The sequence below is a fragment of the Canis lupus genome, chromosome 23 (genome assembly GCF_011100685.1).
Source record: "Canis lupus familiaris isolate Mischka breed German Shepherd chromosome 23, alternate assembly UU_Cfam_GSD_1.0, whole genome shotgun sequence".
Classification (NCBI taxonomy): Eukaryota; Metazoa; Chordata; class Mammalia; order Carnivora; family Canidae; genus Canis; species Canis lupus.
The window spans coordinates 1,001,192-1,028,654 of NC_049244.1; the positions used below are offsets into that span (position 1 = coordinate 1,001,192).

The window sequence follows — 27,463 nt, forward strand, 5'->3', positions numbered from 1 at the left end:
TGGATAGAGAACTTGAATTGCCCTACCGCTACAAAAGCCACGATTCTCAGGCCTGGCTGCATGTTGGAACCACCTGAGAAACTAGAAAATGTACTGATGCCTAGGTCCCACTCCTGGCAATCTTTATGTGGCTGGGGACAGGGGCTGGAATGGGGCCTGGGCTGGGGACTTCCTGTGTAATAGAAATGCCCAACCAAACTACTACTTCCTGTGTCTCCAACATTCCTGTGTCCTTTGAGCAAAGTGATGTTTCCTGCTCTTCAGGAGCTTTTCTCTTAGTGAATCTTCACTAGTTAAAAATATGAAGTCTCCCAAATTCCAGTGATTAGAGTTGATTTTTATCACTAGCCTTGGAAATGAGAAATAATCCATTCTCAGCAAAATGCTTTGCTGCCAAACTAAAAAGGAAGCCCTTTGTGAACTTGTGTTTTATTCTATGGTCTCACCCCTATACTGAGCACAGGGGCAAAGGAACCATGAAGGGAACACCTTCTCAGGACTTCCTATGAGCAAGACCTCCTCACCCAGATGTGTATAAACATTGCATTATGGAATAAAGTGTTCACAGTTGCTTAGCACAGGGTCTCTGGGGTCCCAAGAGCAAAGTTGGTGATTAAAAATTGAAGAGTACCTGCTCGTGGCTGTGGCAGTATCTTCAGATCTTTTATTCATGTCGTGGGTGTACAATGTGGATGTGAAATCATTTTTAATCATTTGTATTTAGGGCACTTAGATGAGAGGGGGTGGTCGCCAACCAAGAACAAGAAAACTGCATATAGAGGCCAGCGGGCAAACTCTCAGCACAACTCTCCACTGGGCTGTCCTCAGCATGTAAAAAATCTTTGGATAAAAAAGAAAAAGCAGAAAGATTAGCACCCTGATATTTGTGTATTAATATATGAGCCATCATTTGGGGCTACCTCACTCCACGGCTCATTGCTTTATAGCGGAAAGGTTGAAAAGATTTCCAAGTAAAGAAGGCTCTCTATGGCTCACTGAGATTTCTATGAAGCTGAATTTCCAGTCTTCCCTTGGTCATCCCAGCCAAAAGTGAAAGCCAGCCTCAGCGGTCAGAGCTCAGGCAGGAAACAAGTCAAGCACATACTGTACACTCTTCAAAGTCCCCATGTGGACTGCAAGATCTAGACCCTAAAGATAAAGGATGGTGATTTTCTGAGGGTAGTAGTCATTGTGAGCAAGGGAGCACTGCTCTGTAGCTTGGGGACCTGCTCCAGCCAGAACCACTCACACACTGGCTGGAAGAGCCCTTGGGGAGTGAAGTGGAGCCCACAACCATCATATGGAAGAAGATCCCAGCAGATGCTATCAGTGACTGCCCAAGGCCACATGACCAGAGGTGCTCTGACACATCTGCTCTGCCCTGCCTCTGCTGTTCCTTCTCAGAGAGCTTTGGACGCTGGCAATGACCCATAGGAACCTGCTGGACTGACATTACACACAAAGGCCAACATCCTCCCTAAAATAGAGCCAGTACATATACCAAAGGGAGATAGAAATACTCCTTAGAAATACAGCTCCAATCAGGTTGGTGAGGAAACCTCTGCAATTACTCAGAAAACAACGATGGGATTTAGAGATTTAATAGGACCCTGAGGGACAGAGCTGTGCCCACCACCATGCTCTGTATCTGTCCTCATCGAATGTCGCGTAAAGGGCCCAGTTGGGGCAGAATGAAAGCAGTGTTTGAGCTGTGGTGTCAGTAGACATTTGTTTTTTTCTTTTGTTGTTTTTTTAAAAGATTTGATTTATTCATGACACACAGAGAGAGAGAGAGAGAGAGAGAGGCAGAGATACAGGCAAAGGGAGAAACAGGCCCCATGCAGGGAGCCTAATGTGGGACTCGATCCTGGGTCCCCAGGATCACGCCCTGGGCTAAAGGCAGGTGCTAAACCTCTGAGCCACCCAGGCTGCCCCGGCAGTAGACATTTGGATGAGAAGCTGCACACTGCCCTTAGATGAGATAAAAGGGTTCCAGCCTGTTCCGTGTGAGCCACTCTGAAGGCAGGGTAGGCAAGGACTCACTTTGTTACTTACCTATGGGTACAAATCTCCCCACCAAAACCTAAAAGACCTCCCCAGAGCAAGGGAAGCATTTCTCTAAAATTCCATGGATGGTGCCTTCTACTTGCCTTGGCGAGACTTCTGAGCCATGTCCTGGGATGAAGACAGGTCCCATGTCCAAGTTCTTAGGCAGGAGTCAAAAACAATGCCTTTGATGTCAGGGCTTTTCAAAGAGTGATAGCAGTTTTAAAATAACAGTGTTACAAAGAGAAAGACAGGGATAGGAAGGAGAGGAAAGGAGGTAGGGAGGAGGAAGAAATCAGGCAGAAAGAAAAGACATGCACCCTAGCTCCTCCAGTGTTCCAGAACTTTCTAGAGTCCACAGTGTATAACCATGCCACAGAAAAGAAGCTCACCATGTCCGGGGAGGTGGATGACTGTGAAGAGCACAGGCAGCTTCCAGGAGCTGACATAGCATCAGGAGCCAAGGTAGAAAATGCAACTGCTCAGGGACACCCATCCCTCTGCCTGGCTCCACACCAGACATTCTGCTGTGTGGTCAGGATGGGCCATGCACAGTCACACAGTCATAAGCTGGATCACAAGCCCAGTGCCACGTGGACCAGTTGTATGAATACTTCACTTCTCTATGCCTCATTGTACTCATCCATGAAATGGGAGATGCTGCTGGCAGTGATGATGCCTATGTAAAAACAGTAATATGGAAACTATAGACAGAATGCTGACAACTCAGTGATAAAACAATAGAGACCTTTATAGTTCATTCACAGAGGAGAATATGTGAAGGACCAAGTAGCACAGGAGAAGGTGCTCATCATTACTTATCATCAGAGGAGTACAAATGAAAACCACCATTGCACACATAGTGGAATGGTTAACATTTAAATGCTGACATCACATCACTGGTGAGGATGTGGATCCCTGGGATCCAAACCCACTGCTGGCAGGAGTGTAAGTGCTACAACCACTATGGAAAATGTTCTGACATTTTCTTATAAATGTAAACATCAATCTCCATATTTCACAACCAGATATTTTCCCTAGAGAAATGGACCCAAGGACTCACAGAAAGACCTGTACAAGATTGCTCTTAGCAGCTTCATGCATCATAGACCCAAACTGGGAACAACCTGGTGGTCCATGATCATCCAGAGGCCTGACCTAAAGCCCCCATGACCAGAGAGAGGCTCACCAAGCAGGTCAGTTTATTTGGGATTGCTGAGCCTTTCTGTTTCAAAGACAGCAGGATCCCTTCTTGGGCTACATGCAGCAGTGCCCACGCTCCTGAGACACCGGTTCCTGGAAGCTCTTGTACTCCACCCTTCAGAGTTGGCACTGGCTTCATCCGTCAGCACCTTGGTTGTTAACCACTCTGGGCCACCCATTCTCTGATGTCTACCTCCCTTCCATTGCTTTTCTAGAAGAATCCCTGAGTCACGGAGTTCCTTTCTAGTATGTAGGTGGTTCTGAAGCATTCAATTGCAGCAATGTTAATACCACACAAATAAAAATTAAGGAAAAAGCTGTCAAGCGTGACAAAAATAACACTATAAAGATTAGAGGATAGCCAGATCCAACAATGACAGGGTCCCAAAAGACTTACTAGCTATGCCACTAATATGAAGTAGGAAAGATTTTTAACTAGTGAGGTCACAGATTCCTGCGTCATCTACAGGGCATTACTGTCTCTAGGATAATGTTGAGAATTCAGTACTTCCCCTAAAAGTCTCACCTGGTGAGCCTCTACCTATCTGTGAAGTACAAGGGAAGCTGTGGAAGTGCTGGCACAGGACTGGCACACCTGGCAGAGCCTATGGTGCAGGTGGCTTTTAATTGACAGTGGAGGAAATCAGAAAACAGGCTCTTGAATGCCCAGGCTGTGGGCCCAGGTTAGGCTGAAACCACACCATGATGTCAGCCACAGCTCAGTGGCTCTGGTGCAGAGCAGAAGTCACCCTGGATGGCTGTGAGAGCTACAGAGGGTGGAAGGACAGCAGAAGGTCATGGAGGGCCATGAAAGGCCTTGACAGCCAGAGCTGCCCCACACCCAAAGCCACAGTAGTCTTATTGTCTTATCAAGAAAACAGCACCATTGGCCACAGTTCCCCAGGACTCAGCCTCCAACACAACATTCCTCATTCTGGAAAGCATTTCCCAAAACTTTTATTTTCAAAGAAAGAAAATATTTGAACCCAGAAATGGGCCCTCAACTCTATGGTCAACTAATATTTGACAAAGAAGGCAAGACTATCCACTGGAAAAAGGACAGTCTCTTAAATAAATGGTGCTGGGAGAATTGGACATCCACATGCAGAAGAATGAAACTGGACCATTCTCTTACACCATAAAGATAAATTCAAAATGGATGAAAGATCTAAATGTGAGACAAGAATCTATCAAAATCCTAGAGGAGAGCACAGGCAACACCCTTTATGAACTTGGCCACAGCAACTTCTTACAAGAGATACATCTATGCAGGGAAGGGAAATAAAAACAAAAATGAACTATTGGGACTTCATCAAGATAAGAACTTCTGCACAGTAAAAAAAAAAAGTCAAAAAAAACTAAAAGACAACCCATAGAATGGGAGAAGATATTTGCAAATGACATATCAGATAAAGGGCTAGTTTCCAAATTCTATAAAGAATTTATTAAACTCAACAGCAGGGCAGCCTGGGTGGCTCAGCAGTTTAGTGCCACCTTCAGCTCAGGGCGTGATCCTGGAGACCCGGGATTGAGTCCCACTTGGGGCTCCCTGAATGGAGCCTGCTTCTCCCTCTGCCTGTGTCTCTGCCTCTTTCTGTCTTTCTCTGTGTCTCTCATAAATAAATAAATAAATAAATAAATAAATAAATAAATAAATAAATAAATAAATAAAATCTTAAAAAAAAACCACTCAACAGCAAAGAAACAAACAATCCAATCATGAAATGGACAAAATACATGAACAGACATTTAGCCAAAGGAGACCTACACATGGCCAACAAGCACATGAGAAAATGCTCTGCATCATTGCCATCAAGGAAATACAAATCAAAACCACAATGAGATACCACCTCACACCAGTGAGAATGGGGAAAATGAACAAGACAGGAAACAACCAATGTTGGAGAGGATGTGGAGAAAGGGGAACCCTCTTACACTGTCGGTGGGAATGTGAACTGGTGCAGCCACTCTGGAAAACTGTGTGGAGGTTCCTCAAAGAGTTAAAAATAGACCTGCCCTACGACCCAGCAATTGCACTGCTGGGGATTTACCCCAAAGATGCAGATGCAATGAAACACCGGGACACCTGCACCCCGATGTTTCTAGCAGGAATGTCCACAATAGCCAAACTGTAGAAGGCGCCTCGGTGTCCAGATGACTGGATAAAGAAGTGACCTGTATATGCAATGAAATATTACTCAGCCATCAGAAAGGATGAGTACCCACTATTTGCTTCAACATGGTTGGAACTGGAGGGTATTAGGCTGAGTGAAGTAAGTGAATCAGAGAAGGACAATCATTATATGGTTTCACTCATACAGGGAATATAAAAAATAGTGAAAGGGATTATAGTGGAAGGAGAGAAAATGAGTGGGAAATATCAGAGAGGGTTACAGAACATGAGAGACTCCTAACTCTGGGAAACAAACAAGAGGTAGTAGAAGGGGAGGTGGACGGGGGGATTGGGTAACTGGGTGATGGGCACTGAGGGGGGCACTTGACAGGATGAGCACTGGGTGTTATACTATATGTTGGCAAATTTAACTCCAGTAAAAATGTATACATATGAAAAAAGAAAGGAGGGACTTTTTTACATTATGGATGCGGTGAAATAATATTAGTTTGTCAGGAATACACTGGAAAGGATTTCAAAGCATAATTTCATGATGTAAGATCTGTTGGCATGTCTGGACCGTTAAGTGTCTCACCTGGAAACAAACAAATAAAAATTGCAGAAAAGAGCCTAATGACTGACTCCCCTTGCCTCCAGCACCTCTCTCTGTAGATAATATGCAAAACCATACCCTGTTAAGCCAGTCCTTTTTTCAATGACCGTTTAAAGAATGGTCATACATAAACTTCCTTGGCTGTTTCTACCATTACCTGACTTTTGTTTTGGTAGTGGACTTGCAGTGTTGATGGTTTCTGGAACCAGGGACCCAAAATTTGGAAGACAGTTTAGATTTCTGGTAGTTACACCAACCAAGATTCTGGAAAATTGTGGGCAAAAGGTCACCACTGTCTGCCTCATATGTCCCTTTGGTCATGTTCTCTGCCCTCAGACAAGACCAGAATGGTTCTTCATTCTCCAAACATACCGCTGAAGTGCAGGCTGCTGGCCATGGGGTGAAGGAGGTTGGGCAGTGAGGAGCTCAGAAATCAGTTCATTTTAAACCTTTCCAGTCATATGGAATTCTTGCCACCTAGACTTAGCACCTAATTTAATTACAGCACCACAACCCCAGTGAAAATATACAGAATGCTAATTGCATCATTTCAATGAGATTTTAATCAAAACTGTCCAGGGACCCTGGCCCCTCCTCTTCTGTTGAAAGTCCAGCTACCAAGTGGGTAATTTGGCTATGGTGAGCCAGGAAAAGCAGCAGGAAACTGTCAGGTATTTTGTGAGTGTTTTGGGGAAGAGAGCAGCAAAGAGTTGTGCCTTTATGAGGAAGCCAGTCTCCTGGAGCTGAGCACTGAGAAAGGAGAGAGGAGTGGGAGAACCTCACAGGCTTCTAGAGACAAGGTCTCATAACCAGTTTCCTCCCTGCTGGAATAAATCTGTGAGAAGCTAAAACAATGTGAAAGAAACCATTGCATTTCAAAAGCCCTGGAGCATACTGTCATGGATGATGTGATGTTTATTTTTTCTTGGCCAATAAATTTACTGTCAGCTTCTGTTGCACAGAGTAATCTTTCCATCATTTCCAGTGGCTCTCATGCTCTGTTCTGGTCCTTGTCTCCCTAGGACACTCAGAAGTGATGAAAGAATTGTGTTTAATATAGATACAATGTGGTTTGGTAACCCGTGGCAAGTTTACTGCCATTATAAATACTTGGTGAGTAGGCAGGTCCAGAAATTGTCTCACGCTGATCAAAGATCATCCCTAGACCAAGAATACCTTTCCCCTGCCAATTTACAGAGCAGGTGTTACAGCCTTAAATGCAAATATGGGATCACTGGCATCTGCCTTCCTCCCCAACATCACCCCTTGGCATTCCCTTTGCACCCTACCCTGACATTTCTCAGCTAGATGTCAGGCAAAAGGGGAAGGCCAAACTTCCCCTCACCTCCAGACTTTCTTGCTGGGTTATCTTCTGGAATTCCTTCTCTCCTTCATCCCCAGGTTGGCCCTTATGAGAATGGTGGGACTCGTTTCAGAGAGCATCTCCTGCAGGCAGCCTTCTGACCTCCTCTACCCCATCTGATTCAGGTGTCCCCAACACCTGCTCCTGGTGATCTGCACAGGCTCCTGTCAAAGCCCTATCATGCAGGATGTGGTTCTCTGCTCTCACTTCTAGGCTACCTGAGATGGAGTGGGCTCCCATGCTCAGGTGTCCTGTCATCTGCTCCCATGGCTTGGGAGCAGTACATGGTTGGGACTCAATTCAGTATTGAGTCGGAGAAATGAGTTTTCACAGTCAGTTTTATTAGTTATATGCTGAGGGGAAGTAATGTTATTTTTTTTCCTTTCTTGCTGAAGATACTGCCCAGAAGTGTAAAAAAAGAAACTTTAGGGATCCCTGGGTGGCGCAGCGGTTTGGCGCCTGCCTTTGGCCCAGGGCATGATCCTGGAGACCCGGGATCGAATCCCACATCAGGCTCCCGGTGCATGGAGCCTGCTTCTCCCTCTGCCTATGTCTCTGCCTCTCTCTCTCTCTCTCTCTCTCTCTCTGTGACTATCATAAATAAATAAAAATTTTAAAAAAATTTAAAAAATAAAAAAATAAAAAAAAATAAAAAAGAAACTTTATGACAAAAGTAAAAACCAAAGTTCGAGTTGTCAATGAGCCTTCGAGTGGCATTCTTCTGCTTTCCCCATTTCACCAGCAGGAAATGAGAAGAGGGAGCTGACTGGTTTATATCCTGCACCAGATGCCCTGTTTTGGGACATGGTAGAGGGCTCACATCATCACACTGTCACCTGGTACTTTCCGGATCTCGCTTCTTTAAGTCCCCAGAACCTTCCACTCTTTGCCTCATTTTCCTTTAAGTATTAGGGAGGCCCATGAGTATATGACACCATTCAGTCATCACACCTGACTAACACACTCCTACGGTAAACACAAAGAGGAGGTGAATAGAGGAGCAAGGATAAAAGTGAATCTCCCTCTCCATGCCCCTTCCTCAAAGCCTCCCCAAGGGGACCTCTTTGTACTCATTATGCTCATAATAAGCATGCATGCAGTTTGGGTTTACAAATAAAAGAGGACTGACAAGCATTGCAACTTGTTTTTTCCGCATAAGGTAAATACCTTTGCTATCAATATGTAGAGATAAGCAACAGTGTTTCTAGTGATTCTGTGGTGTTCTTGTATATGAATGTGCACGGTCTAATCATTTCCCTAAAAATAAGCTTACAACGCGTTTCAATTTCTTCTTTTGCAAGCACACCCACAAGTGAAATCCTGTTGAATCAAAGATTACGCACATGTAAACCTAATAGATACTATAAGTTGACCTCCAGGAGTCTATGCCAATTTTTATCCACTAAGAAGATTTGACTGCTATCTTCCCCATCTGGGTTCAAGGTTCAGTTTTCACTCATCTGATAGATAAAAATAGAGATCTTACCATTTTTCAACTTGCATTTCATCAGTTACTACAATGTTAAACATCTTTGCTGTTTTAATCATTTCCTCTATGAATTGCTAGTTCATATGCTTACCTATGTTTTATTGAGTTTTTATATTTTATTTATTTGCAGACACTCTTTTCATATTATAGCTATTAGCCTGTTGGCCATTAGCTTTATCACATTTTCTCCCAGCAGACTTATTAATGATGGTGTTTGTCATACAGAGAAGTCCTGAGATCTCTCTGTATTTATTGGAAGGAAACTCAGAGAGCATCTCTGATGTAGGCGGATTATTGAGCATCTCACCACAACCTAGCAGAAAGCAGAAGGCTGTACTGGCATCTCACAGATTCCATCTGAATGAACATCTCCTACAGAGCAGCCCCAAGGGCACCCTGGCTTCATGACTCCATAGTCTCTTGTTTTTCTCAGATGGGAGGAAAACATGGGCTTCCTACTGCCCACCCCCACCAGTAGAAAGCCCTCCAGGATGTGGGAAGAAAAGTAGTGAAGAGGGCCACTGGTTCCATGCTGGGCTTCTTTCACATTGGTGAATTATAAACTCATGTGGAATTGAGTGTATTTTATTCCCTCGTGAGGGCAGAAAAGGAGAAAGTTGTATAGAAGAGCCCAGTCATCCTGCCATTGCTTAGCTCACATTTTACTTCTACACTCACGTCCTGCGTTTTCTTCACAGAACCTGCTACTAAGGCACCATTCTCTTATCATTCACTGGTTTTGTAACTTTCCACTTTCCTGACTGGTAGTCTTCTCTGGTAGTCTTTGATAGTTTTTCCCAGCTGAGCTGCTGAAGAATGGAAGTGATGGGCATGACAAAGGCTAGTTGGGGATGCTGGTGGGCATTGCCCATTTTCCTAAATGGACAATGTTGTATCTTCTGGGGGCTGCATCGTCTTTCCCCCAGCACTCCTGCCTCCTGTTAAATACTTGTGTTTCTAAATTAGAAAAACATCTTGATGAGGATGCCAATGGAATGCCTTTTTATAGCCTCTATTTTCTTTCTTTATTCATTTAAAAAGCATACATAATTTTTGGAAAATTGAACCAATGCAATTATATACATATATTCCTTATTTTTTCATGTGATCTTTGGGTCCCCACACTAATTCCCTCACCAGGCATCTGTGTTAACCATCTCAGTTGCCCACCATAGCCCCTCTATCTTCAGCCATTTGTAATGTGCCCATCTACGCACTTTGGCACCAAGCACGCCTACCTGTATGAGGGTCCTATCATTTATTTCAAATTAGGCAAGATTTGACACACTTACTGCATCTCGGTGTTTTCTCTCACAACACTTACCCGACACTAAAAGTTTATTACTAAACCCATATTACTCTTTTTAACATCCATGCAAAAATCTACAGGAAGATAATGGTAATGTATTCAACTGTCTTCCACCACTGTGCATCTCCTCTTTCTGTTTTGTTTTGTTTTGTTTTGTTTTGTTTTTGCGAGGGGAAGATTATGAAAAAAGTTTCAGTTGCATGAGCCTTTGGTGAAAGTTTATTTATTTTTTTCTTTTTTTTAATAAATTTATTTTTTATTGCTGTTCAATTTGCCAACATACAGAATAACACCCAGTGCTCATCCCGTCAAGTGCCCCGCTCAGTGCCCGTCACCCATTCACCCCCACCCCCCGCCCTCCTCCCCTTCCATCACCCCTAGTTCGTTTCCCAGAGTTAGGAGTCTTTATGTTCTGTCTCCCTTTCTGATATTTCCCACACATTTCTTCTCCCTTCCCTTCTATTCCCTTTCACTATTATTTATATTTGCGAAATGAATGAGAACATACAATGTTTGTCCTTCTCCGATTGACTTATTTCACTCAGCATAATACCCTACAGTTCCATCCATGTTGAAGCAAATGGTGGGTATTTGTCATTTCTAATGGCTGAGGAATATTCCATTGTATACATAAACCACATCTTCTTTATCCATTCATCTTTCAAGGACACCGAGGCTCCTTCCACAGTTTGGCTATTGTGGACATTGCTGCTAGAAACATCGGGGGGCAGGTGTCCCAGCGTCTCACTGCATCTGAATCTTTGGGGTAAATCCCCAGCAGTGCAATTGCTGGCTTGTAGGGCAGGTCTATTTTTAACTCTTTGAGGAACCTCCACACAGTTTTCCAGAGTGGCTGCACCAGTTCACATTCCCACCAACAGTGTAAGAGGGTCCCCCTTTCTCCACATCCTCTCCAACATTTGTTGTTTCCTGCCTTGTTAATTTTCCCCATTCTCACTGGTGTGAGGTGTTATCTCATTGTGGTTTGGATTTGTATTTCCCTGATGGTAAGTGATGTGGAGCATTTTCTCATGTGCGTGTTGGCCATGTCTATGTCTTCCTCTGTGAGATTTCTGTTCATGTCTTTTGCCCATTTCATGATTGGATTGTTTGTTTCTTGGGTGTTGAGTTTAAGAAGTTCTTTATAGATCTTGGAAACTAGCCCTTTATCTGATACATCTTTTGCAAATATCTTCTCCCATTCTGTAGGTTGTCTTTTAGTTTTGTTGACTGTATCCTTTGCTGTGCAAAAGCTTCTTATCTTGATGAAGTCCCAATAGTTCATTTTTGATTTTGTTTCTTTTGCCTTCGTGGATGTATCTTGCAAGAAGTTACTGTGGCTGAGTTCAAAAAGGGTGTTGCCTGTGTTGTCCTCTAGGATTTTGATGGACTCTTGTCTCACATTTAGATCTTTCATCCATTTTGAGTTTATCTTTGTGTCTGGTGAAAGAGAGTGGTCCAGTTTCATTCTTCTGTATATGGATGTCCAATTTTCCCAGCACCATTTATTGAAGAGACTGTCTTTCTTCCAATGGATAGTCTTTCCTCCTTTATCGAATATTAATTGACCATAAAGTTCAGGGTCCACTTCTGGGTTCTCTATTCTGTTCTATTGATCTCTGTGTCTGTTTTTGTGCCAGTACCACACTGTCTTGATGACCACAGCTTTGTAGTACAACCTGAAATCCGACATTGTGATGCCCCCAGCTATGGTTTTCTTATTTAAAATTCCCCTGGCTATTTGGGGTCTTTTCTGATTCCACACAAATCTTAAGATGATTTGTTCTAACTCTCTGAAGAAAGTCCATGGTATTTTGATAGGGATTGCATTAAACGTGTAAATTGCCCTGGGTAACATTGACATTTTCACAATATTAATTCTGCCAATCCATGAGCATGGAAGCACTGGGAGCCCTTTCCCCTAAGATCAGGAACAAGACAGGGATGTCCACTCTCACCACTGCTATTCAACATAGTACTGGAAGTCCTAGCCTCAGTAATCAGACAACAAAAAGAAATAAAAGGCATTCAAATTGGCAAAGAAGAAGTCAAACTCTCCCTCTTCACCGATGACATGATACTCTACATAGAAAACCCAAAAGCCTCCACCCCAAGATTGCTAGAACTCATACAGCAATTTGGCAGTGTGGCAGGATACAAAATCAATGCCCCCAAATCAGTGGCATTTCTATACACTAACAATGAGACTGAAGAAAGAGAAATTAAGGAGTCAATCCCATTTACAATTGCACCCAAAAGCATAAGATACCTAGGCATAAACCTAACCAAAGAGGTAAAGGATCTATACTCTAAAAACTATAGAACACTTCTGAAAGAAACTGAGGAAGACACAAAGAAATGGTGAAAGTTTATATCTCTATTTACCGATATATAAGACTAAACTGGAAGTAGGATCCTTCCATTATTGAGGAAAACAATGAACTTCTTTTCATCATACATATTTTGAAAGCAATTTTAATGTAGTGTTGTAAGGGAATCTGATCTTGGTCAGTCCTACAGGGAACTCTCTTGAGAATGTCCCCCTCTACAGCTGCCAGGCATTGGCCAACCTTCCACAGAAGGGGAACTTTAAGTAAGGCGGTTCCCTACAGCTGCAGGCAGTGCCCTGGGAGCCATCAGCAACCCATTCTTCCTGCAGTCAAAGAGGGTGTATTAGCCTTGAGGAGGGGTCCAGGGGTAAGGGCACAGCACCCACAGGATCTACCACACACAGCAGAGGTGCCAGATACATAGTGAACAGGCCAGTGAATGAAGACTGAGCAACAAAATGCACTATGCATGTGTGTATTTCATGTGGTCACTGAAAATCCCTTCCACTCAGAGCAATGTTTTCCGTAAGACCCTTCCTCTGCCCCCTGTCCCCGTCCCTCACGTGAACAGTCTCTCCACAGCAAAAAGTAAGGACACTGTCAAGATGGGAGGGAAAGTGGACTTGCAGTGACAATCCCGGAGTTCAGAGAGGATGTCCTCAGGTCCCACCTGGCCATCAGATCATCTTCAGAAGCCTCTTACTAACCTGGACAAACCCAGAAAAATGTGGGCTCTGCTAGCCTCTTGCCACAGAGAAGAGCTTTCTCAAATGCTGATATCCCCCGATGTGATACATACCAAGTCATTAAAGTCCTCAATTCCAAATTAAGGACAGGAGAAGGCAGATGTTCCAGAAACAAAACAAGCAAGGAAAGAGCAAAACAAATGCTCCCCCAACAAGCACTATCCAGAGATCCAGCACCAGAGGCAGAGGTCTCACCAGGAGGAAAGGCTGCAGGAACAGAGACAGGGCAGGTAGGCTTCATTTTCTAACCTACCAAGTAGGCTGGATGCATTCTCTATTTACCTGCTTCACTGTGCAGTTCCTCCATCCCATTTCCCAGAAAATGTCTCCACTTACTGTGGATACTCTGCAATCAAAACTCTCTGGACATAATCCAGGGCCATCATGGAAACATCTTAGACCCCGCTGAGACCCTGTGAGGTTAAATGCTTTGACCAAGCCCACAGCTGGTTAATGGCCAAGCCAGGACTACTACCTGCCTATCCAGTGTCAGAGTGAGTGCTCCCTACAGACATCACATTTCATAACCTCACAAGGATCATAAAATAGGAAGGCAAACAGGTCCCCTAAGCAAAGAAGAAAAGCCACCAGCACAACCCAGAACTGCTACCTCATATTGGAGCTGAGCCTCTCAGTGACAGTACAGGCTGAAAGGGACAGATGGTGACAGAGACCCCAGAGACAAGTAAGCTAGTTCCCATAGAAAGTGGGATGGATGCCACTTTCCAGTGCTGGCCAACTTGGTGGATGTGTGGTCACAGTTCACCCTGTGAAGCCTTGGCCAAAGAGCTGGGTCCTGGACTCAGAAGCCCGAACTGGCCCCTGGCATACAACTATGGGCCAGGAGGAGCAGGGCTTCCAGGGATGGTGACTCCCTAAGACTCAGAAGGCAAAGGCTGACCTCACTTCCACCTCACAGGACACAGGAGTCAGAGCCAAAGGCCCTTTGACATCGTGTTGCCATGACAACACCTTATTTGTAACACACCCCTCCCTCCCTATCTTGGTAAGAACAGGAGCTGCAGGGAAAGGAATAAATACCCAGTGGGTGAAGAAGGTCCAGGATGCTGCGGAACAGCTCTTCACCTTGGCACGCAAGGTGAGGTCACCCCCTGGAGCACAGGAGCCTCTTCACCAGTCTTCGTTTTTCTGCTGCAGATGCAAAATAGGATTTTTTACAGAAAGGGACAAAAACTGACAAACGTGACAATTTTATTGATAACAGCAACATGGTGAAAGGTAAAAATAGAATTAGTGTGTTTTGTAGATGTGCCCCTGGATGAATATAGATGTGATTGCTACTGAAAACCAACCAACCGACCCATAGAAAAAGTCCGGGCAGTTGTGCACATAAATGGCGTAGTACATGTGAAACCAGAATCCTGGGCTTCCCATGACTCTCAGCTCGGGGACTGTATTCTTTTCTCTTCCAAGTGCACAGAGTGAACAAACTATGTTATTTATGAAATATCCCCCCAACAGCCCACAAATGCCCAAGGTTAAAGGCCTTGTCCTGAATCAACAGACCACATGGGCCTGGAAAGCCACTCTGCTTTCCTCCTCACATATGTGTCCTCTCTCCAGGGGAAGCCAGTGCAGGAAGATGAACAGGGGGTCCAGGAAGCAAAGGTGAGGAAGGTGTGCTTCTCACGGCAAGAGTGACAGAGACACTCACATGATTATACCAGAGCCACACGCCACCATCTGAAATGTAGAGACAGGAGAGGTATGTCTTTGCAAGGTAAATGGTGGCCAAGAAGAGTGTGACCAGGTTCAGGAGAGGGCTGTCAGATGGCCAGCAAGGGGCCCACATCCCCAGGGGAGGCACACCCCAGGATCCAGGCAGGTGCTATGTAGCAGAGTCAGAAGAGTATAGTTGGATCAAACTCCAATAAAAAATATATACATAAAAAAAAGAAGAGTATAGTTGGATCAGATGCTCAGACAACAGGGCACTGGGTTCTTTTTTTTTTTTTAAGATTCTTATTTATTATTCTTGAGAGGCACAGAGAGAGAGGCAGAGACACAGGCAGAGGGAGAAGCAGACTCCCTGTGGGGAGCCTGATGTGGGACTCGATCCCCTGGGACCCTGGGATCTGAAGGCAGATGCTCAACCACTGAGCCTCCGGGGCATCCCAGGGCACTGGGTTCTGTGCTGCGTCCTAGCATCCACAGTGCTGGAGGAACACTGGGGGTCGCTACACCTGAATCGCCCCCCCTCCAAGGACCCACACTAACACCTCTCAAATGCACACACTTCACAGATGACAGAGGTTGACCTGAGCATGTCTGGGAGAAAATGGCCCCTGCTTTCTGTTCACACTGAAATCTTAGATGATGCATTAACTATGAAAACAACGGGGGGAACTTTAAAAACAACTACAGTTAAGAATTTAGTCTGTTCCTTCTAGTCCCTTTTCCTACGCATTATTCTATATATAAGTAAAACTAAGTCCTAAAGTCTACCATTTTGTAACTGATATTGTGAACATTTTTTCATATAATTAGCAATGCTCAGTGAGCATAATTGTTACCTAATACCTCACCGTAGAGAAATAACATAATTATTTAATTACTCACCTTTTAAAGCATTTAGATGTTCCTCAACTTTACAGTCTAATAAATAACACTGTGGGGTTTTTTCCCTTTTTTACTTAAATCTTTGCTAGTTTTTACTGTCACTTCTTAAGAAAAAAACTTTTCCTTTTTTTAAAATAAATTTTTCTTAAGATAATTAAAGCAATTTAATTCCTGGTTATCTAGTGGCCCTGCTGTGGGAAGACTTTTTAAAACAAATGTGTTTTGCTTATTGTACATTGCACATGGCACATTGCACAAAAGGTTTTCTGTGAAATGCACTGGAAGGAGAATATTTAAGAGGAGAGCTAAAGACCTGACATGTCCCCCATAGTATAGCAATTACAAGAAAGTTTGTTGTGCACACAAATTCGAGTTTTAGGGATCTCTTTTGTAGACATCACTGGGTGGACCCCCAGCTCTGGAAGGCACTAAACTGGCACCATGATAGATTTTCACAGGCCAAAGCAGCTGCTGCATGTGTCAGGGAGGCACCCCACACACAGCGGGAGCCCCCAGGTGCAGAGGGTGACATTGGCCTGCCTGCACCCAGACACGGCTGATCATTCCAAAGTGCCCAAACATTTGTTTGTGCTCCTGAGAATTTTTGTATACCCCTTTGAGTATTTAAGAAAAAGATCTGTTCATCTCCTAGCTTTTAAATCTTTGATCTCTGCCTCCCACCCTCCACTTATCTTCAGGAAAGAAGCGGGACTTTTGGCTAGAGATCAAGAATGATGGTAGTAGTTTCCATTGATGACCACGTGTTATGGTCCTGGGGTGGAAGCTGTTGTTCACCAGCTGTGTGATCTTGGAAGATGAAGTTCACCTTCAGCGAACCCTAACTCCTCATATCCAGGGTCGCAAGGAAGGATTCACATGCAGACATGTTTAGCAGGAAGTATCTGCAACTTACATTGAAATGCACCCCATAAAAGATAGACTGATGGATGGATAGAGAGTTGTACAGATTGATGAACAGACATCTAATAAGTAGAGCAAAATACTAATGACCAACTGATGTGGTAGATATATGGGTGTTTGATGTAGGTTCTTTTAACTTCTCCACATGCTTGACAATTTACATAATACATTGTTAGGGAAAACAGTATTAATAATGGCACAGGGATCCCTGGGTGGCGCAGCGGTTTGGTGCCTGCCTTTGGCCCAGGGCGCGATCCTGGAGACCTGGGATCGAGTCCCACGTCAGGCTCCTGGTGCATGGAGCCTGCTTCTCCCTCTGCCTGTGTCTCTGACTCTCTCTCTCTCTCTCTCTCTGTGTGTGTGTGTGTGTGACTATCATAAATAAACAAAAATTAAAAAAATAATAATGGCACATATTTTATGGTGCAATGCAAAGAAGGAATGAGATGGGACAAGTGCCCACATGGTGTCTCACATAAAGCAGTAAGTCTGTGTGTTACTGTTGCTAATATTTGTCACAACAACCAGCTAAATAGGTATCATAACTCTGTTTAGGAAGAAAAATAAAATCGGATACTCAAAAACTAGTGAGTAGTGCAAGGGCTGAGCTTGATCATGCCAGCCCTGGATTTGAGCCAGGAGTGTCTCTCCCAGAGCCCTGCTCTGCCTTCCAGATCCCCAAGGACAGAGTGCAGGAAGGTAGACCTGTGTCTGTAGTCACTGCTCTCAGCCTCTCACCTGCTCCCATCTCATAGCCTGGCCTTTTTTAAAAAAAATAAATAAATGTTTTACTTTAGAACAGTTTTAGATTTATGCAAATTTACAAAGGCAGGACAAAGAGTTTCCATCTACCCCTCATCCAATTTCTCCTCTTGTTGACATCTTAGGATATAGTCCATTTGTCACAACTAATAAATAAGACACACTGCACAAAAGGTTTGTAGTGCTAAGCATCAATAGTGATGTTGACAGTACTTCCCAACAGCCAAGGCCCCTTTCACAGATACATTTAGAACATATTAGTGGATTTGTCTGGTATTTAGTAATTTCTTAAGAAGTTACGAAAGTTCTTTATTTCCTAATCTGTCAGTTTACCATTTATTTGTCACTTGCCAGTTATTGAGGTGGGTGAAGACTCCTTTCATACAAAAGTCCTCTGTCCCTGTGGCCACCTATAAGGTTATCACGGTGTCTCATGAACTCATTATCTTCACCAGACACCCAGTCCATGTGATGCCAAGTGTACTGGGATTATTGCTTTCCTCTCAGCCTCAATTATTGTAGTTCATGGACTTAGTTTTTCTCTCTACCATACTCACCAATAGCCTCTAACTACAGTATCTCATAATAGGACCAAATCTATCGGATAAACTATGGATTCCTTATTTTCCTGGAGACCTCACTCCCAGTGTCTTCTGTCTTCCTGCTCTGATTTAAATTGACTGCTCTTTGATGCCCTCTCTTTAACATCATCTTAGGGGTTCCTTTGGATTCCTTTGTGCTTTATTTCTTAAATCTCAGGTCTGCTCTCAGGAGTACTTATCCCTGCAACACATGCTATTGTCATATGTTTATCTATGCAGGGCAAGATGTCTTGCATTCCAGCAAGATGGAAAACTGGCCAACATGGTAAGACACAAAACCATGCAGATCAAGGGTAACTTATTTCCAGGAGATTAGTCTGGTGTGGCTTGGGTTTCTAAATCTTTTGAGGGAAGGGAGAATATGGTGTTTGGCCAGGGAGGACCATGCAGAAATCCATAGCCTCAGAGCATGCCATCTATGAAAGGGGTTAGGAACTTCTCCCCTAGGCTTCAGAAACTAGGCAGTAAGCTCTGTGTCTGTCTTGGACCATCAGAACACAGTCAGCACCTCAGGGCCAGGCTAATCCTAGATGTGGGGCCTGAATTTACATAAAGGCATGGTACAAGCACCGTGCTGAGAAATTAAAGTACACATAGATTCAGAATTTACACCACAGACAATAAAAAGATGATTTCTAAGGACTGACAGTTTTGCAAACCAGCAAGGAGACAAATTAATCCTAGCTCTTGATAAAACCACAATAGAACATTTTAATCTGCATAAGGGGCAAAGTCATACAAGAGGGTTGTCAGCAGATTTTCCTCTCAAAACAGAATTATTACTTCCAGAATTCAATTATCTCAAATCAATTAATTTTTAATCTCTTTGAGATTATTATAGAATTCTACAACAATCTAAGTGACATTAAAATAATTGAAATCACTTAAGTGATTAAGAAGGAATAAAAATCCTTATGAAAGAATAAGAGATCATATTTTAAAATTTTTTAAAAACTCAAACTTGATGGGATGAGCACTGGGTGTTATGCTATATGTTGGCAAATTGAACTCCAATTAAAAAATAATAATTAAAAAAATAAATTAGGGATCCCTGGGTGGCGCAGTGGTTTAGCGCCTGCCTTTGGCCCAGGGCGCGATCCTGGAGACCCGGGATCGAATCCCACGTCAGGCTCCCGGTGCATGGAGCCTGCTTCTCCCTCTGCCTGTGTCTCTGCCTCTCCTTCTGCCTGTGTCTCTGCCTCTCTCTCTCTCTGTGTGACTATCATAAATAAATAAAAATTTAAAAAAAAAGGGTAAAAAAATAAAAAATAAATAAATAAATAAATAAATAAATAAATAAATAAATAAATTAACTATAATGAAAATAAATAAATAAATAAATAAATAACTCAAACTTTTAAATTTTTTTAAAAACTCAAACCTGGAAAATGTATAGCTAGAATTTTTAGAATTGGAAAGTAGAAAGTACCTGTAATAAAAGACCCAATGAGTGGGTCTGGTTGCAGATTGCAGATTGACTAGTTGCAACTGAAGAAAGAATTTTGTACACCAGGGGATAGATACATGGGAATCATCCAAGTAAGCACAGAAAAAGAAATGGAAAACAGGAAGGAGACACAGCAAGCACACAGAAAGAAGAGTTCCAACGTGCAGCCAATAGGAATTCCAGAAGGAGAGAAATGAGGACAGAATGGGGTAACAATAATATTTTAGATGGTAATGGCTGGAAGTTGTCCAAAGTGGAAACAAGTATAATCATCAGACTGAAGTAGCTCACTGAGTCTTGAGCAGAAAAAAGTAAGCTGAATACATGTAAGGACACATCATGGTGGGGCTGTAGAGCTTGGATTGGAAGAATCAACAAAAAGCTTCGCAGTAAGCCCCTCGTCTCCTGATTTAACTGTTTTACCCCTGACCATCTCATTGTTGCCCACAGCTTTGACTGCTATTCACATATAGTGAATTTCTGATTTCATAACTCTAGCCCAGATGCATATAGACAAATATGTGTCTTTACTTGGATATCCAGAGCCCAAGGTCAAATTTGTGGTCACCCTGCCGGCCCCTGACCGCCTCCCAAATCTACACACTTCCCCCTGTTTCACTGGTGTCACCTTTGACTAGCCAGTCTTCTGTCCCTGTCACTCACTTGGGCTGGCCCAGAAGAGGCATGGGGAACATCTGAAAGATGCACATCTCATGCTCTCCCACCCACACTCCCTTCCCTCTTCTTCAAGCACACCCTCATTAGCCTCCATCGTTAGAGGGTGCACCAGACCTGCACGGTCTGGGCCTCTCTACATCTCCATTCTGTTCTCTCCTCTCTGGCCTCACCAGTCCTTTCTCCCTGTATTCCACCCGCATCCCCTGCCCATTCCCACAACAAGGCATCTCCAAATTCAAGCCCTGAGTCTCCAGGGAAGTCTTCTCTGGCCCCTGGGTCCAGCCATACTCCTCCACACTGCACTGTCATGGAACTATTTACGACATTAATTTTCATACTCCCCACCCTTTTACCTTCAGAGTTAACACGGCACCTTGCATGAGGATGACACTAAAAAAATATTCCTTTAACGAGTGAAGGAATTTAAGGAATGATTTTGCAGTTCTATCCCCAAAACTTGAGTGAATCGGTACCTTTTTCCATCCTGAATTCAAACACCATGCTGACTTGTGAATACAGCTATGATGTGTCCCGCAGAAATGCCGCCCCCCCCCCCAATCTGTGAGCATCACAGTGTTTACTGCTGAGATTGCATCTGGCTCTCCAAGGCTGGGACTCTGTGTGGCTGCACTTGGCTTGCTCCCTTGTTTCTAACATTCAGTCAGTCCTCTTATGACGGCTTGCTTAGCAAGGAGCTGGATTTGAACTTGCTAAAACTGTTTCACATCTACTGCCAGTGAGTAGCCTGTGTTGGTCCCTGTTTGGGTCTCACTCCTGGCTGTCTTGCCTTTTCTTGAGGAACTTCGCTGCCTTCTGGTTTTGCTGCAAGGCCTGCCAGCTGAGGATGTGCACTTTCCAATTCTGTTTCCTCGGGGGCCTGTAATTTGTTTTTATTTTCCTGCTGCAAGAATTCCTGACATAAAACACCCCCCTGAATGTTTGCTGACTTAGTGGGAAAAAGGAAGTCAAGTCTCAGAATTTATTTTTGAGTGAAGTGGAATGAAAGTGAGGTGGTCATGGCAGGCATCCCTTGGACGTGACCCTGGAGTACACCCTAAGGGATAAGAGTTGTAAATCACACAGGAGCCTCTACAAACCACCTCTGTCCACTTCAAGACAGGATCTTTGGTTCAGTTGACTGCTTTTTGTTCCCCAGAAACATGCCTGTGAACTAGACTGCCAAAGACTGAGTGTTGGTGTCTCCAAATCCAAATGTGGAATCCCTGCCCGCAGTGCAATGGCATTCAGAGGTGGGCCTTTCAGAGGTATCAGGTTAGGATGAGGCCATGGGGTTGGAGCCCCATGATAGGATTAGTGCCCTACTAAGGAGCTAAAGGGACCAGAGTGCTCTGCCTCCTCCATGCAAGGACACAGCAAAAAGGCAGCCATCTGTAAACCAGGAAGAAAGTCCTCACCAGAGCCCTGATCTCAGGCTTCCAGACTCCAGAACTGTGAGGAAGATGAGTGCCAGATCTATGATAATGTGTCTCAGCAACCTAAGCTAAGATACAAACTTTCCGGTCCATCCCCAAACTCCCACAGGCCTTCCTGTATGTACCTAATTATGAGCATAAATCACTCATTTCCCAAATTTTGTTTTGTTTGTTTTTTAAATCTCAAATGAAAAAGGGCATTTCCATTTGGAAATCAGGCTCCAGCTGGACCAGCCGTCCTAACTGGGATTATTTTCTGAATAATCCAGATGTCCCCTGCTCCTGCGGAGTCCTTGAGAGTTATCATTTAAGAAGAATCCGGATATTTCAACCTGAAAAAAGGGGCTGAGCTTTCTTTCCCACAAATGCCTGTTGGGCCACATCCCCTGTGCCACATTTTGGGAAATGTTTGGTTCAAAGAGGATGTTTCTATGTTTTTCCTTTCCCTATTTTGAGAATGTTTGCCTCTGAGGCATGATTTGACGAGATATGTGTGCACAACAGACAGACACACACACACCCTTTATTCTACTGCATCACCCCGTTTCAGCTCAGATGCATGGATTTCAAGCTGTAGAGAATGGGGTATCCTTCACCTTGCCCACGTGTGCACCAACTCCTCACTTTGGTCCTCCAGGCCCCCTGACTGGGAGCAGATCATCACAAATATGCTGATGTTGACTTCTTTATTAGACCTTCTAACGAAGTGCCGGATGTTGGATGCAAGCTACTGAGAAACTGCTTGGTTGGAATTAATTAAAAAGCAAAGACAAGAAATTTCCTTTTTTTTTTTTTTTTTTTTTAAATTTCCTTTTATTGGATTTAAAAGAATAGGGGAATTTTTTTAAAGTCCCCTAATGCCAGTAATTCAAAACTACCCTTTTACAGAGGTGGTGGAGCTCAGGGGTATATACACATTTCCTGGTCTGTCTACAGGCCCTCCCAGCCTCAGGGGGGACATATGGATTCCTTAGAATGGCATTTGGACATGAATTTGGGGGCTTCAAAATGAGATATTGAATTTCAAAGGGCAGGTCTCTACTCTGACATTGAATTTGACTGGAAAAGAGCTCAGATGTGGACATGGGAGCTTCCCGGAGGCTAAGGCAGATGGAAGCAGCTCTGTGTGCAACAAGGTTATATGCTAAGATCCATCCCCAGCTGAGTCTCAAGCTTGGCTTCTGTCCAGGTGGAGAGAGGGTTATTTGATTCCTGCCAGCCAGTGTTAGAGGAAAAAAGCCTATCATCTACAGCTGGCCAGCACCAGGAATTCTCATATGTCCTACTGGGTTAGGGCAGAGGGAACCAGGATCTGAATATTTTGGTTCCTAAGACTGTTGAGATGGTATCACATGAAGATTTGCTGAGAATTCTCAGCCCAGCAAAGACAAGATAAATTCAGTGGTAGCAATATATACTGATGGTATGAGGTTCTCTCTCTCCCCTGCCCCCACTTTTCTGAGCTCAGGTGTAGATCTGCAGCTTGCAGAAATTTGATTTGCCAGACAGCCTGCTCAAGGCTAAGGGCTTGCCTCACATACTGGGGTGGCCTTTCTCCCTCCTGCTTCCTTCCATCCCTGTTCCCTCATCCTCTCTCCCTCCTCTCTCTGGAGCCCAGGGCTGATTTTCCTTGCTGAGCTGCACTTTCCACTGAAAGTGGGAGCTGCAGCCCCGGGAACAGACCGTGCCTCTTCAGCCATCAGCATCCGGACTGGCAGAGTAGGAAAGCTGGCTCATGGTCAGAAAGCCGGCTATTTGGTCTGTTCATCTGTGTTTGGGGTAAATGGGCTCACGTTCCTATTCAGATGATCCACATCCAACAGGGTGCAGATCTCTCAGTTGAAACAATAATGATAACTATAATGAGCAAGGGTGCTCAAAAGATGGTTTGGCTTCCTTGTTCTAACAGGAGGCTCCGTCAGTCCACCACCCAGGAGAGAACCGCGCTGACACAGCACCATCCATCTGACTACAGTGATTAGAAGGGCACTTCGCCCCTGTGGTCTTCCTCCCAAAAATGCATTAGATAACTCCCGGTAGAGGGGCATCCTACAAGACATCTAACCAGTCTTCCTCAACACTGTCAAGGTCATCCAAAACAAGGAAAGTCTGGGAAGCTGTCACAACCAAGAGGAGCCTAAGGAGACCTGACATCTGAATGCAATGTGGTATCTTGGATGGGGTCCCAGGACAGAAGGTGGACAGTAAGTCTTAAAAAATGGACTTTAGTTTATGATAAAGTATTAACATTGGTTTATCAGAAAACCCTCTGTGCACATTACTCTGACTAAAAATTATTTTACATGATGAATATATGCATATTCTGTTAGCAACAAGTCTACTCCTGGCTGTATGCCAACAAAAATAAGTATATATGTTCATTAAAATAAGGTACAAGAAAAAAAATAAGGTACTATGATGTTTATAGCGGTCTTATTCATAAATACCTGAAAACTAGACACTACCTTTGCATAGGATAATTGGCAAAGAAGTTACAGAATATTCATACAGTAGGACACTAGAGAATCAACTATCTATGTACCCCTATAGGGATGAATCACAGACAGTGAAGAGAGCCATGCACACTAGGATCTACACTACAGGATCGATTATAAGAAGTTCCAAAGCAAAGCTCACATAGCCTATTTTAAGACAGGGCAGTGATTCCTGCTGGGGAGAGTGACAGCAAGGGGACAGAGGAGCTTCCAGGTAGTGACTCGGTTCTGCTCTCCATCCAGGTGCTGGTTACACAGGTGTGTGCATGTTGTGAAAATTCACCAAGCTGTATGTTTATGAATTGCGCACTTTTCCTTATAAATGTTGTATTTGGGGAGGATGTGTGTGTATAGGTATATGTATTATATATTAATGTGTGTATATATAATACATATATGGCGCATGTGTATCTGTGTATGTACAGACATGCATATGTATTATATAGACACATTTTTAAAAAGAATGAAAGACACAGAATAAGGAAATATGCAAATATATGGCCATTTACTGCTGTTCAAATCTGAGAATGGAGAAGGTGACAATTTTCAGTCCTTCTGATTTCATCTCTAATTCTGACTAACAATAGAACTTCGATGATCTTGTGATCATTGTCATTCCCTAATAATCTGCACTCTGAGCACCTGTGACCCCAGAAGAAGCAGGGGGAGCCAGGGCACTGGGTAGGAGCATACAGCGGCAGCCTGGGCAGGGAGGTGGCAGTCGGAGGCATCAGGAGGCAGGGCAGAGTAGAAGGCCCCCCTCAGCTTCCCCAGGGGCTCCCATTTTGCCTGGGTCCCTCTCAGGTTCCCTGGGATCACATTGGAGGAGTCTCAGCCTTCCAGCCCTCCTCTCACAGGCAAACAAAACAAGTGTGAAGGGAAACCACAGCAAGCTTCTCTCAGGTTGGGACTGGAGGCCAGCCTGTAGGGGAGAAAGCATCAGCTGGCTGGAGGCTGCAAGGTGGAAGGCCCCTTGGGAAGGCCTCTTAGGAGTTGGGTGCTCTCCAGGGTTTGACAGCTTCTCTAATCCACCATGGAGAATGCGAGATGACAGTAGCTCCCATGCCCTACACGAGCATAGCAGGGTGATTGCTGTTCCTGTTGATGTGTGTGGTGTTCTCTGTGAGATGAGATCCAAGAAGAAATGACTCTGACGATGGGGCCCTCAGACATCCTTGCAGGAGTTCTGCCCCCAAGTGCAGTGGCCCAAATCAAGGACAGTGGGGTGGCTCTGGGAAGGCCCATGCTCGTTCCCACACCCAGGTGACTGAGGTTTGAGCCAGGTTTTACACTAATACAGTTGTACATTTGTTTCACAACCAGTCTCTTTTCTGCTGTTCAGACCTAACTAGCAACAGAAGATCCATGGTCTTAAATGGCTTAAAATAGAACAGTTGCTTAAAAGTGGGGAAATCATAAATACACATGCAGAACTACATACATGTGAGGAAAGGAACACGCGTGTTGAGGATTGGTGTGAGACTGCCTGCCTCTGAGAGGTTCTCCATCCTTGTGGCCTAGCTCCAAATTATCTTGCTATTCTCATTCAAAATGTTACATAGAGACTGTCTCTTTGAATTTAGCTCTGAGTACCTTGTCAGTGCATAGCAAATGTTAACAGTTATAAATAAAGGAGATAACCTTTGTAATAATGCAAAGAAATGTAATCCAGCCAGATGGACATTGGTAACTAGAGAAAAAATGAACCATAAAGCATCCAAAGTGTTAAAAATTTCCAGAGATGTTTCTGGAGACAGCAGGTGTCTTTGGGAGCCTGTCACAACTTTTGGAGGCTGGTATCAGGTGCTGGCATCTTCTGCTCAGGTCCTCCTAGCTGTGCCTAAACCCTGCTCCTCAACAGGAATGGAGTGAATGTGTCCATGGGTGACATGGAACGTGGAAACATCTGACCTTATCCAATCTTACCCACAAAATAAGTGTAGGAGAAACAAACCAGCAAGGTGTCTCTCAGAGGAAATCGTGATTGTACTAGAAACCCAAACACTTCCAGCTAAAGGAAGTGAAGGTGTTGACAAAGCTTGTTAAAAAAACCAACCCATAGCTAAGAGAAATATTGGCCCGAGGTTCCTGGCCCATCCATGAAAGGCCAGATCCCAGGCCCTTTGGAACATTCCAGATCATCTCCAGAAGGGGAGATGGTGGCCTAGCAGGGCCAGTACATGTGGCCATGAGAGATTCCACAGTTGCACGAGGCACATGTTCTAATGGCCACCACACTGAGCAGCACAGACATAGAATACCTCCATCCTCAGGAGAAAACTCTCCTGCAGGGCATACACTGAGATAGTCACTCTCGACCCAGCCTCTGACGCTCTTCCTGGCTCTTCTCTTCCCCCTCCTCTCCTGGATTCCCTGAGGAACAGCAAACCCCTCTCCCTCTGTCATCATGCCCAAAGTTAAACAGCCAAGTCCTGCCTGGTGCTCAGCACCGGAGCCAAGTAGGCTTCACCTTACATAGCAAGGAGCCATGGTTGTAAATATTTCCTCTGTGGATACCCCTGATTTATATCTTCCTTATCAGCTTATAGACATTGTATAAGGCCAGGGATTCTCAGCCATGGGGATACCTCCAGGGGGTTTCTGTATAAGGTGGAAATGTTTCTGACCAAAGCATGTTTGCACTCAGGAACAGTGGGAGAAAAGGCTGCACCATCCTCTGTTCTTTATTCATTGAGCGAATGTGTGCTGAGTTTGTCCAGGATCCTGCAATGTGCAGCTCTAGGGGTGCCGGAGTGCTGAGCACCAGACCCCCAGGAGCCCTTCTCCCAGCAGGGCAGGTAAGGCTCCCATGAGAATATGGTAGGTGAGGTAGGAGCTTAAGAAGCTACTGCAAATACAGAGGCCCAAGAGCAGTCTGGAGAGGGAAGCCAGAGCACACTTGACCCTTGATGGGCATCTGTGTTTATGGAGAAATGAGCATCTCCGTTCCTTCTCTCTTACTTCCCTTTTTTGGTTTTGATATCAAGATTTTACTAGTTTCATAAAATGAGTTTCTCTATTCTTTATGAAAAGTTCTTTTCTGATCACTTAATTTGAATCATTGGAGAGAAAGAGGAGAGTTCTTTAATTATGCTTTCTTCCAGTTATTGACCCTCCCCAAAGATATCCAGTAACCTGACTTCTGTGCCAACTGCACAGACTACTTTAGCCTATTTTGTACTTCTTCTGTTCCACATTATGTTTCTGAGATTTATATATTTACCATTACTGGATACCATTATTGTTTATCTTTTTTTATTGCTGTTGGACCTTTGGGTGGCTCCCAGTTTGGAGGTATTATGACAGTTGTTGTTACAAACATTTTTGCAGATA

The 27,463-nt window shown here is 44.1% G+C and overlaps 1 protein-coding gene across 4 annotated transcripts in view; it reads left to right on the forward strand.

Moving 5' to 3' along the window:
* Window positions 1-27,463, forward strand: part of SYNDIG1 (synapse differentiation inducing 1) — a 189,388-nt gene that overhangs the window by 152,794 nt on the left and 9,131 nt on the right. Inside the window, exon 4 of one of the 4 annotated variants that reach the window (XR_005376756.1) lies at window positions 23,545-23,839. The exons of the other annotated variants lie outside the window; for them this stretch is intronic. The gene's annotated coding sequence lies outside the window, so the exon portion shown is untranslated. The remainder of the gene's footprint in view (window positions 1-23,544; window positions 23,840-27,463) is intronic. 4 annotated transcript variants of the gene reach the window in all.